We start from the raw sequence: 12,232 nt of genomic DNA, 5'->3' as shown, positions 1-12,232 counted from the left end.
TTGAAGTGGTCCGTGCATGTTGAAGTGATATGTGCATGTTGAAATAGTATGAGCATGTTGAAGTGGTCTGTGCATATTGAAGTGATATGTGCGTGTTGAAATGGCATGAGCATGTTGAAGTTTTCCATGCATGTTGAAGTGGTCTATGCATGTTGACGTGGCATGTGCATTTGAAGTGGTATGCGCATGTTGACTTGGTCTGTGCATGTTGAATTGCTCTGTGCATGTTGGAGTGGTATGTGCACATTGACATGGTCCATGTATGTTGAAGTGGTAGGTGCACGTTGAAGTGGTATGTGCATGTTGGCATGATAGGTGCATGTTGAAACGGCCGTGTATGTTGAAGTGGAATGCGCATGTTGAAGTGGCCTCTGCATGTTGAAGTGGTTGTGCATGTTGAAGTAATATGCACATGTCGAAGTGGCCTCTGCATGTTGAAGTGGTCGTGCATGTTGAAGTGATATGCACATGTTGAAGTGGTCCATGCATGTTGATGAAGTGATATGCACATGTTGAAGTGGTCCATGCATGTTGAAGTGGTATGCACATGTTGAATTGTTCCACGCAGGTTAAAGTGGTCTGTGCATGTTGAAGTGGTATGCACATGTTGACGTGGCCCGTGCATGTTGAAGTGGCCTGTGAACATTGAAATGGTGTGTGCACGTTGAAGTGATCCATGCATGTTGAAGTGGTCCATGAATGTTGAAGTGGTCTGTGCATGTTCAAGTGGTATGCACATGTTGACATGGTCTGTGCATGTTGAAGTAGTAGGTGCATGTTGAAGTGGTCCATGCATGTTGAAGTGGTCTATGCATGTTGAAGTGATACGCACATGTTGACGTGGTCCATGCATGTTGAAGTGGTCTGTGCATGTTGAAGTGCTATGCGCATGTTGAAGTGCTATGTGCATGTTGAAGTGGTCCATGCATGTTGAAGTGGTCTGTGCATGTTGAAGTGGTACGCACATGTTGACCTGGCCTGTGCATGTTGAAGTGTTACACACGTGTTGACATGGCCTGTGCATGTTGAAGTGGTAGGTGCATGTTGAAGTGGTATGTGCATGTTGAAGTGATATGTGCATGTTGACATGGAAGGTGCATGTTGAAATGGCCATGCATGTTGAAGTGGAATGTGCATGTTGAAGTGGTCCATGCATGTTGAAGTGGTATGAGCATGTTGAAGTGGAATGCGCACATTGAAATAGTCTGTGCATGTTGAAGTGGTATATGTATGTTGAAGTGCTATGTCCACGTTGAAGTGGTCCATGCATGTTGAAGTCTTCTGTGCATGTTGAAGTGATATGCACATGTTGACATAATCCATGCATGTTGAAGCGGTCTGTGCATGTTGAAGTGGTATGTGCATGTCGACATGGTCCATGCATGCTGAAGTGGTAGGTGCCTGTTGAAGTGGTATGTGCATGTTGACGTGGTAGGTGCATGTTGAAATGGCCATGCATGTTGAAGTGGAATGCACATGTTGAAGTGGTCCATGCATGTTGAAGTGGTATGGGCATGTTAAAGTGATACGCGCATGTTGAAGTGGTCTGTGCATTTTCACTTTCATCTCCAAAGCCCTTTCATAGAGCTTAACAACAGCACACAGGGTAAACCTCCAACAAAAATTCTTTGTAAACATATGTTTTCAGCTCCAGGTAATAATACCTTCCATGCTTGTACTAGAGTGATAAAAAGGCGTCTAGACAAAGGTGTACTTTCCTGGTGTTAAATAATCAGCATTTCAGTAGAGCCTGCTTAGAGGTTTGATGTTTTTCTGGAGAGGGTGCCTGGGGACCAGGCTTTCCTTAATAGGTTAAGAGCTACGTAGTACACAAGTGACCCTCAATTGATACAGGGTGTATAAAGACAGAGCTTGTTCTAATAATAGTCTTAACTTACATCAATCATGCCATGGACCAGACTCAAGTATGAGTGTTTCACCCACTTCTCACAACAATGCTCTAAAATTGGTACTGTTGTTATCACCATTGTAGATGAGGAAACTGAGGCACAGAGAGGTTAAGCATAAGAAGGAAGGATATGTTTATAGCCAGTGAGTGGCTAAACAAGGAGTCAAAGCCAAGGAGTCCAGGCATCTGGAGGGGAAGAACAGAGTCATGTTAATTTGAGTTGCAGCCCCTCCACACTCCTACTAAACTGAACACACAGAATGTACCCGCTCGCGTTAATCAAGCATTCCAAAAACGAGAAGTTCTGTGGACGAGTGGAAAGAACATGAGTTTGGAAGTCAAGTTAATTCCTCCATCTGTATGACCCTTCATAAGTTACTTAACTTCTTTATTAAGTTCTAGTTCATTCAACTGTAAAAATGTGAACACACCTCACGCAATTATTTTAAGGGAAATAAAATGAGGTAGTGTTCATCATACAACACCTGGCACAGAGCTGGCCACTTGGCAGTTCCTTGGTAAATGTTTCTTCTCTTCCCTCTTCCTCACTTCTTGTTGAAGACCATGTCATTGACTCCTGGACAGTGAGATAAATCCTTCTCTCATGTCAGAAATCATCCCCCAATCCAGGGGTTTAGTGGAAGACAAACTGGTATCTACACTTGCTCAAATTCAGGTTGACTGACACACACAAGGGGCTTATTAAGCTCTGTGTTAAATTTGGCCCCATATCCTTCTTTTAACCTATATTTGAGCATCTACCATATGCCGGAATGTTCTAAGCCATGGGATACATCAGTGAACGAAACAAAAATGGGTCACCTTGCAGGGCATACTTTCTAAACATGGCCACTGGTTACTGTCTACAGGGTCAGACTTACATGTGTTCTATTCCAAGGACTATTGGGGTCATATGCTGTGACTGGAGGGGACATGATAACCACCCTCCAAAGCCTGATTACCACCCTAGGAGCAATTCTCTTGGTTTGGGGATGGCATTCTATGGCATTGCTTCAAGTTAAGCCATCATCGGTCATTAACCTGCGGGAGTGAATTTATCCAAAGGATACAGGTTCACACTATATCTCCCCAGGCTCATCCTTTCAGATTCTAGATCTAGTGATTCTCTGAGCTCTGCGGTGTAGCTCCTGCACAGCAAAGTGCCTATTTCACCATTTTCTATCATATGAGGTGAGGAGGAGAGGGGACAGAATGCAGAAATTTCTGCATTCCTACTTTGAAACAGATCTGTGACTTGTCACTCCTCTGCCTCAGTCTCATTCCTGTTCCTAAAACTGTGCAAGAGCTTGGGCAGAGGAGTTGTCCTATTGCTGTGAAACAGATATTAAGTTCTAGAAACCAGCCTTCTTTGGAAAACTCCATGCCTCGCTCTGCTGTCTCCAGATGTCATGGATACAGAGAAGTGTCATTCTTTGCCTTGGGGAGAGAGAGAAATTGAATCTAGAGACATCACATGGATCATCTTAGCAGCATCTACTATATTAAAAAAGAAAGAAAAAACACCCCACCAAAGAGGCGCAGCCAAATTAATTGTTTTCCTGATTAACAAAACACAATTAAGCCCCAAATGCCGCCGCTTGGGGGAAGGTCATTGGCAGTTTTTTTTCCAGGGACCGTTCTGGCCACAGAGCAATGACAACTTCATTCTGATCCCTGCAAGAGGGGCCGAGAGAGAAATAATGCCACAAACTCATTATGACCGTGCTGTCTAATTCCTCTCCAGGGAAGCCAGACCCCACATCAGCCCAAATGCAGGATGCAAAGGCAGACAGGAGTGTTGTCACTAAACAGCAGTGACAGTAGCTTCAAAGGACCGTGTGCAAACTAGGGTGATAAGGGGAGAGGGTGAGGGTAGCAGAGGCCATGGGGAAGGCTGTTGGTTCCTGCAGGGCAGGGGTCCTAAAAATCCGATGGCCTAGAACTGCTCCTTGTGGAATCAAGCTAGCTTCTCAATGCACCGTTGTGGCATTGGGAAGGAAAGAAAGGAGGAGGGATGGAGGCAAGCAGAGAGGAAGGAAGGAAGTTTATAATTGAGGTGACTTTATGAAACTGCATACTGGAGAACTGAAGCATAATTCCCAGTTTGTTTGTTTGTTTGTTTGTTTTTGAGACAGGCCTCTCACTCCCATCACCCAGGCTGAAGTGCAGTGGTATGATCAGAGCTCGCTGCAGCCTCAACGTACCAGGCTCAGGTGATCCTCCCACCTCAGCCTCTCCAGTAGTTGGGACCAGTAGTTGGTGCAGATGAGTGCACCACCACATCTGGCTAAGTTTTTTATTCTTAGTAGAGATGGGGTTTTGCCATGTTGGCCAGGTTGGTCTTGAACTCCTGGGCTCAGGGGTAACCACCCACCTCGGCTTCCCAAAGTGCTGGGTTTACAGGCATGAACCACCATGGCCAGCCTATAATTCCAGTTTCTTGTTTTTGGGTTTTTTTGGTTTTGTTTTGTTTTGTTGAGATGAGAGTCTTCCTCTGTCACCCAGGCTGGAGTGCAGTAGCACAATCTCGGCTCATTGCAGTCTCTGCCTCCCAGGTTCAAATGATGCTCATGCCTCAGCCTCCCCAGTAGCTGGGACTACAGGTATGCACCACCACATTCGGCTAATTTTTGTATTTTTTAGTAGAGATGCGGTTCCACTGTGTTGGTCAGGCTGATCTCAAACTCCTGGCCTCAAGTGATCTGCCAGGCCTCCCAAAGAGCTGGGATTACAGGTGTGAGTCCCTACACCAGGCCTAATTCCCAGTTTTGAAGGTACAGTAATAAGAGTAAGAATGCCTCCCATGGTCAAATGCCTACAGTATTCCAGGCCCCCTGCTGAATGCTTGCCATCCACGGCCTTATTTCACCTTCCCAACAATCCTGCCCATTTTACATATAAGCAAATTCATGAAAGTTGAGTAACTTGTCCTAGGTCACAGCCAATAAGTAGAGTTGCACCCACATCTCTCCAACTCACATTGTCCGCCGCAAAGTCTTAGAGGCAATTTTCTCTGAAGCCACTCACCTGGGGCAGTGCTAACAGTCACTGAGGCAGGGCTGAAGGCGGTGTGGCCCACCGCTCCCTTCTGCATCACCAGCCCCTCTCTGCCAGTCAAGAGCTTCTGCATCACCAGTCCCTCTCTGCCAGTCAAGGGCTTCCAGGGAGACACATCAAAGCAATGGTGAACCCCTGACCTTAGGATAAAATGTCCTGAAGAGTCACCTCACTGTCCACTCTCATGTCTCTAATGCTGAAGGTGCCTGTCTACCCATACGTTGAAGCTGTGGGGTACAAGGCAGAGGAGATGGGGGAGGGATGACGGTGGCAGATGGAGCTCAGGTCTTCAATCAGAGACAACCAGGCAGTACCCCAGTTCCACAAGCCTGGACAAGTCCTGACCTTTCTACCACCGTTCTTCATTGGTAAACCTCTCTAAGTCATTGCAAAGATTAGGGGTAAGTTATATAAAGCACTTGGCACATACAGGCTCTCAATAAGGAACGGTTAGGATGGAGATTAGATGAAGATGTAACCAAAAGTGTAAGACATGTCTGGAATAATTTGTCTTCATCCAGAAGGAATCAGTGGAGGCAAAGCTCAAGCTACACAAACAGCAGGAACCTTCTTCCCTCTGGTGTCTTCCCTCTCCCCCCACCTTCTCCACAGACAGCTACCATTCAAGGGAACTCCAAGAAAGGCCAAAGGGTTTTGCCAAGGGGTCTTGTTAGAAGCCACCCTCCCATAGACTCTATGGCCTGGGGATCATTTTGTGTAGTGTCACTGACATGGTTTGGCTGTGTCCCCACCCAAATCTCATCTTGAATTGTACACCCCATAATTCCCACATGTTGTGGGAGGGACTCAGTGGGAGTTAATTGAATTAGGGGGGTGGTTTCCCCATACTGTTCTCATGGTAGTTACAGGTTTCCCCTTTCTCTTGGCTCTCATTCTCTCTTGCCTGCCACCATGTAAGACGTGCCTTTTGCCTTCTACCGTGATTGCGAGTCCTCCCCAGCAACATGGAACTCTGAGTCCATTAAACCTCTTTTTCTTTATCAATTACCCAGTCTCAGGTATGTCTTTATCACCAGCATGAAAACGGGCTAATATAGTGACCAGTCTATTTCTTTGCCACATATGGAGGAATCTAGGCATTGTTTATTTGAGATCCCAGGAAACACTGTGCTGGATGAACATCTTGACATTTTCTTACTTGGTGCCTCAGTCCCCCCTCATGAAAAGTGAAGATCATTATCTCCACCAATTTCTCTCCATTCATTGATATTGTAAATATACAGGAGAAGACTCTGGAAATATTCCAAGAACCATTAGAGAGCTGGTAGGCACGTAGGAAGTCTTGGAGAAAGACTTCCCTCCTTGGAGGAGGAGGAGAATGTCTCTGTTCTGAGGGCTCAGTGGGGGAGATCCCAGCCTCAAGTTCCCTCTGTACCATTGCATCAATGCACTGCATAGCCCCAATTTTCCCCCCAAATCTCAACCAGCCTGTCTACTGAATAAACCAGGTGAGTGAGTACAAACATGCTCTAGAAACAGGCTGCCGGGTGGTATATCATTGCCACTGTCAATTCCACCCAGGACCCCAAGCAGAGGGGAAGGAGCATCACAATGGGATGTGCAGGCATTTCCTGCCACACAGGAACACAGGCCACTGCAGCCTCCTACCATCAGCCACACTCTGCCTTTATTACTGTCTGGTGCCTTGTGTCTTGGAGGAGTACTTCCTGCAAGTGGGAGCCCAACATGGGCTATGTCTAGGAGCCATAGACTCAGGAAGTCCAGGTCAAGGAAGGACCCAACAAAGGGAGGTGAATGGCCCCAAACCATGCACCAGCCTTGCAGTGGTGAAATGATATGAGACAAGGGGACCACCTGTCCAGTGGTATCCCGGGAGCCACAAGATGGAAGAACCTGGTCTGACCTCCATTCGTGTCTTAGGGGCCTGGGCAGCAGGGTTTTTTCTGCCAGGCTCTTCTTTCTCAGAAGCCAAGCTGGGGGCTGCTCGGCTGAGATTCCGGATCCTTCAAGAGTCAAGGCCGCCTTGTTTGGATTCTTTATTGAACTCACTCACTACTCCCTGGGGCTCAGTATGGACCAGACATCATGTCCTGCCCCCTCGCTCTGCCCCCTCTGCTCCTTCTGCCTGACTGTAAAGAGAGACTCTCCTCCTGGTGACCTCTAACCTCCTCCCAGGGAGCATGCCCACTCTTTGTGCTCTGAGATGAGGGGCCACAGTTACTCCTCAGGGGAGGAGACACAGGTTACACTCCAGAAATAATAGGTCTTCATGTCCATGGAGGTTTATGTACTTTACAGAGTACATTTCACATCCACTCTCTCATTTAATTTGTGCATTCAATTAGCAGATATTTATTGAGGGCATCTGACATGCTGAGTGCTGCCCTAAGCAATGAGCATGCAGTGGAGAACATGATAGATGAAGACCCCATTCTCACAGGGCTTAGGCTGAGAGACAGGCAACAAACAAGGAAAGAAACAAGATACTTTTAGATAATGATAAGAGAGCCCAAGAAGCCAGTTATGGTAAAGGCAAATTTTGTGATTCTATTGTTTTTTTGTGATTCTATTTTTTGTGTGTGTGATTTTATTTTTTGTGTGTGTGATTCTATTGTTGGGGGGGCAGGTGGTGCCTCTATAGATAGGGTAGTCAAGACCTCTCTAAGCAGGTGACATTCATGAGCAGAGCCCTAAATGATGAAAGGGGCCAACTCTGATGCTCTGGGAAACTATGCAGATGGGAAACAGCAAGCGTTAAGATTCTGGGGCAGAAATGAACTTGGAATGTTTGCAGGACAATGACAGGCTGCTGTGGGTGAGAGTGGAGGAGGGGAGGGGAGGGGAGGGGGGAGTTCAGCGGTGTCCAGAGCCCATGGATCTGGGAAGCAGATAGAGCGGACCTGACCCCCTATGGTTGTGTCTGTTTTTCAGGTGAGAAATGTAAAGGGGGTCCAGTCACTTGGCCGTATGAATTTGACGTAGGAGCTTCCACTTGCACACAGTTCTCCAGACTCTGGGTCTTGTGCACTCTCCTGAACCAGCTGCCTCCATGGAGAATGGCTGTCAGGCAGGAGCTCATCTGTCTCCACCCTTTTGAGGCAGAAGCCACTCCCTCCATGTTCACACCACTGGGTACTATCTGTCCCTCTGGCCTCTGAGGATTTGCATTCATTCATTCACTCAACAAATATTTGTTGAAGACCCACTATGTGTCAGGGCTCTTTCTAGCAGCTGGAGATACAGCAGTGAATAAAATAGACAAAATCCCTTCCCCCACAATGGAGCTAACATTTAAGTAAGGGGAGATAGAAACCAAGTAAATAGATATTTGTAAAATATATTAAATGGTCAAAAGTGCTACGGAGAAAAGAAGGAAAAAGAAGAAAGAAAACACAGGGTGTTAGGGTTCAACTTAATAGGAGAAGACCTCATGGAGGTGATGTCTGCACAAAGAGCTAAAGAAAGGGAGAAAGGAGCCTCACAGCTCCCTAGCGGAAGAGCATTCCTGGCAGAGAAAACAGCAAATGCAATGCCCTGAGTAGGGAGACTGTTGAGGAGTTTGAGGAGCTCTAATGGTATGAGATAGAGAGAAAGAGAGAGATAGAGATAGAGAGAGAGAGAGAGAGAAGAAAGACAATAGATAGATAGATAGATAGATAGATAGATAGATAGATAGATGATAGAGATAGATTAGATAGACAGAAAGATAGATGACATAGATACATAGATAGATAGATAGATAGATAGATAGATAGATAGATAGATAGATGATAGATAGACAGACAGATAGATAGACAGATGTTTGGATAGGTAGACAGGCAGACAGACAGATGGATGGGTGGATTGATGGACGGATGAATGGATAGATAGATAGATAGATAGATAGATAGATAGATAGATAGATAGATAGACAGATAGACAGATAGATAGATAGACAGACAGACAGACAGATAGATAGATAGATGAGTTTTCATCCATGGTTCCTGGCTCAACTCTCATAGCCCTTGTTATAATGTTGGGCACTTTAAGCCAGCCTTAGAAAACAATCACAAATACACACACACAAACACACACCTTCTCCTGTTCCCTTTCACCTGCTCCTTCTTCTCCCCAGGGCTGGAATCTTCCCCCACCTTTCTGTCTTGGAGCTAGCAATAAGAAATTCTCTGACCTACCTTGTCTGATTGCAGATCATAAGACCTTCATTTCAGAAGGGGTCCTGCCCCACACCCTGAGGCTAAGAAGAATCTGGACAGGCCTCACTGGGTTTCCCCACTCAGTCTATTCATATTAGATCACACCCTTTTTCTACAATCACATTTCTACATGGTTGTGAATCATGCCTATCCAATGAAGTCTATATAAAAGGCCTAAGAGAACAGGGTTGGGGAAGCTTCCTGATAGCTGAACACATGGAGGTTCTTGGAGGCTGGCACTCCCAGACAGGGCATGGAAGCTCTATGCCCCTTCCCCCACACTTCTCCCTTTGCATCTCTTCATCTGTATCCTTTGCAATATCCTTCATAATAAACCAGTAAATGTAAGTGTTCCCCTGAGTTCTGTGAGCTGCTCTAGAAATTAGCCCCCAAGGTGGAGGATCCCTGATTTGTAGTTGGTCCATCAGAAGCACAGGTGAAACAACCTGTGCAATTCACACTGAAAGCTGTTGGGGGAGCAGTCTTGGGGACTGAGCCCTCACCCATGGGATCTGACGCTATCTCCAGGTAGATAGCATCAGAATGGTATTGGATTGGAGGACACCCCGCTGGTGCCACTGCAGGATTGCTTGCTTGCTTGTTGGTGGGAAGAAATCCCCATCCACTTGATCACAGAAGGCTTGTGTTCATTGTTGTTGAGTGAAAGAATGCAAAAAAGCCTTTGGAGTGTGTTTTTTCCACTCAAAGAAACACAGCAAGGAGGCAGTGTAGCTGGGGAGGAATAAGCAAGGCAAGAGACACTGGGGACCTGGAGCGTGCCACACCACATCCCCTCCAGCCCAGGCTCCAGTCCCATGGAGGAAGGACCCTGCAGATATCACTGACCCCACATGCTCCTCGCCAATCCAGGGCTCACTATCTAAAGATCTCTGCTGCACAGAGAACCTCTGAGAGCCAGATTTGGAGCAGGCAAAGTTCCCAGGGAAGAAAACACGGAGATTTTAACAGGAAATGACATCAAGCAAAGAACTCCAGACTCTCAGCTAGAGCTGCATTGCAAGAGTGAAAAAGCACCACAGGCCTCTCAGCTTCATTTTAGCTCTCCACATATTTTATGCGTTAAATAACAGCCAGAACTTAACGAAAGCTAGTTACATAAATTTGGAGAAAACAGCAACAAAGCACTTCTCCTAACACAAGACATCAGCTCTTTTATTGTTTCATTGCTCTTGGCATGAAAGTGAGTTACTGAGAGCAGGTACTTCAGGAGGATACATAATTTTGGTATTTTTCACCTTACCATCAAGAGTACTGACTCAATAGATCATTTGCTGTTAACAAAAAAAATGACCCATGTCCAATCTCTTTTATTCCCTGTTGCCTTTTTTTTTAACTAATTCAACACTCATCAACTGACAGAGTGCTGCTCACCTTTATTCACAGCTGTTGAAAACAGACTGCTGCTAGATTCTAGACTCTTAAAGGTACCACCTAGAAAGTTATACAAGGCTTTGTGCAGCGTAGAAGAAGGTCAAAGTCTATTGTAATGAACTCCAAGGAATTGTAGCCATATGTGGTGAGGCCACAGTGGAGAAGTACAGCCTTGTTGCTAAAACCTATGGTCTGGGCCTGGTGCAGTGGCTCACGCCTGTAATCCCAGCACTTTGGGTGGCTGAGGCAGGTGGATCACCTGAGGTTGGGAGTTCAAAACCAGCCTGATCAACAAGGAGAAAGCCCATCTCTACTAAAAATACAAAAAATTAGCCGGACGTGATGGTGCATGCCTATAATCCCAGCTACTCGGGAGGCTGAGGAAGGAGAGTCAATTGAACCTGGGAAGTGGAAGTTGTGATGAGCCAAGATCATGCCATTGTACTCCAGCCTGGGCAACAAGAGAAAAACTCCGTCTCAAAAAAAAAAAAAAAGAAAGAAAGAAAGAAAGAAAGAAAAGAAAAGAAAAAGAAACCTATAGTCTGGAGTTGGACATCTTGGGCTCAAATCCCAGTTCTACTACTTACAGTTTCAGTTTCAACCATGCAAAAGCATCCTATGCCAAGTGACTTCATTCTAGCTCTTCAGAGATTTTATGCGTCAAACTACAGCCAGATCATAATGAAAATTGTCAACCTAGGACAAGCATCTTAATGCAAGCCTCAGTTTTCTCATCCACAAAATGGGTATAGCAATGTTATCTACTTCAAAGAAGGGTTGAGATGTTAAACAAAAGAACCATTGAAAAAAATTTGCATGGAAACTGCTGTATAAAAGTAAGTTACCACCATTAGATTTTTACTAAAATACTGGAAATGCGTGGGCTAATCAGCTAGAATTGGGCATGTTTGTGGTTATAATGAAATCCAGGGACATGGTCAGTGAACTAAGCACCATCACAAAATGTTATAAAATTGGCTTCTGCACCTAGGCCTCCTATAGCATCACTTACCAAGAGCTGCCTCAGTCATTATCTCGCCCTGAGCCCCCTCCCAATCCCTCCTCTGTGAAACGGGTTAGACTCCATGCCCTACGAGGTCCCTTCTGGCTCTGTTGCATGTCTCTAAACAGAGCTGGAACCACATGGGGGGAAGGATGACTACAGGAGGGCCTACACTGTCTGCCCTTTCCTGGAAGAGAGGACAACGCCCTCTTGCAATTGCTCACCTTACCCTTGGCTGGCCAATGTTCCTCAGATTCACATTCTTCCCTTCTGTGTGAGGCTGCCCCAGTTTTCCTTGGAGGGAAGTGAGGAGCTAGGATTGTGAGATGAGGACCTCGCACAATGTACACACACACACACATTCATGGGCACATGTGCTCACACACACACACCCCTCTTGTGCCTGATGCCTCAGTTGCATAGAACAGATGATTTAAGTCCTCTCTTGTGGCAGCATCTGGACCAGCTGCTGCATCCAGTGGAAGATGCTGTTAAATCTCCCACAAATTGTCTAGAGATGGAGAACATCTGGATTCCTGGCAGGAAGATGAGAGAGGAAGCAGTTCTACTCCACACCCTACCCCTTGCATGAAGTGATTCTCTTGCTCAGTATTCTCCAATCCAGACACTTTGGCCAAATAGGCTGGTGCACGAGCCCAGCTGCAATGAGGCCTGGGAGTGTGAGGCCTGGGC

Source organism: Hylobates moloch, unplaced genomic scaffold (genome assembly GCF_009828535.3).
Source record: "Hylobates moloch isolate HMO894 unplaced genomic scaffold, HMol_V3 SCAFFOLD_1, whole genome shotgun sequence".
Classification (NCBI taxonomy): domain Eukaryota; kingdom Metazoa; phylum Chordata; class Mammalia; order Primates; family Hylobatidae; genus Hylobates; species Hylobates moloch.
Note: the sequence above shows the minus strand (reverse complement) of the source record.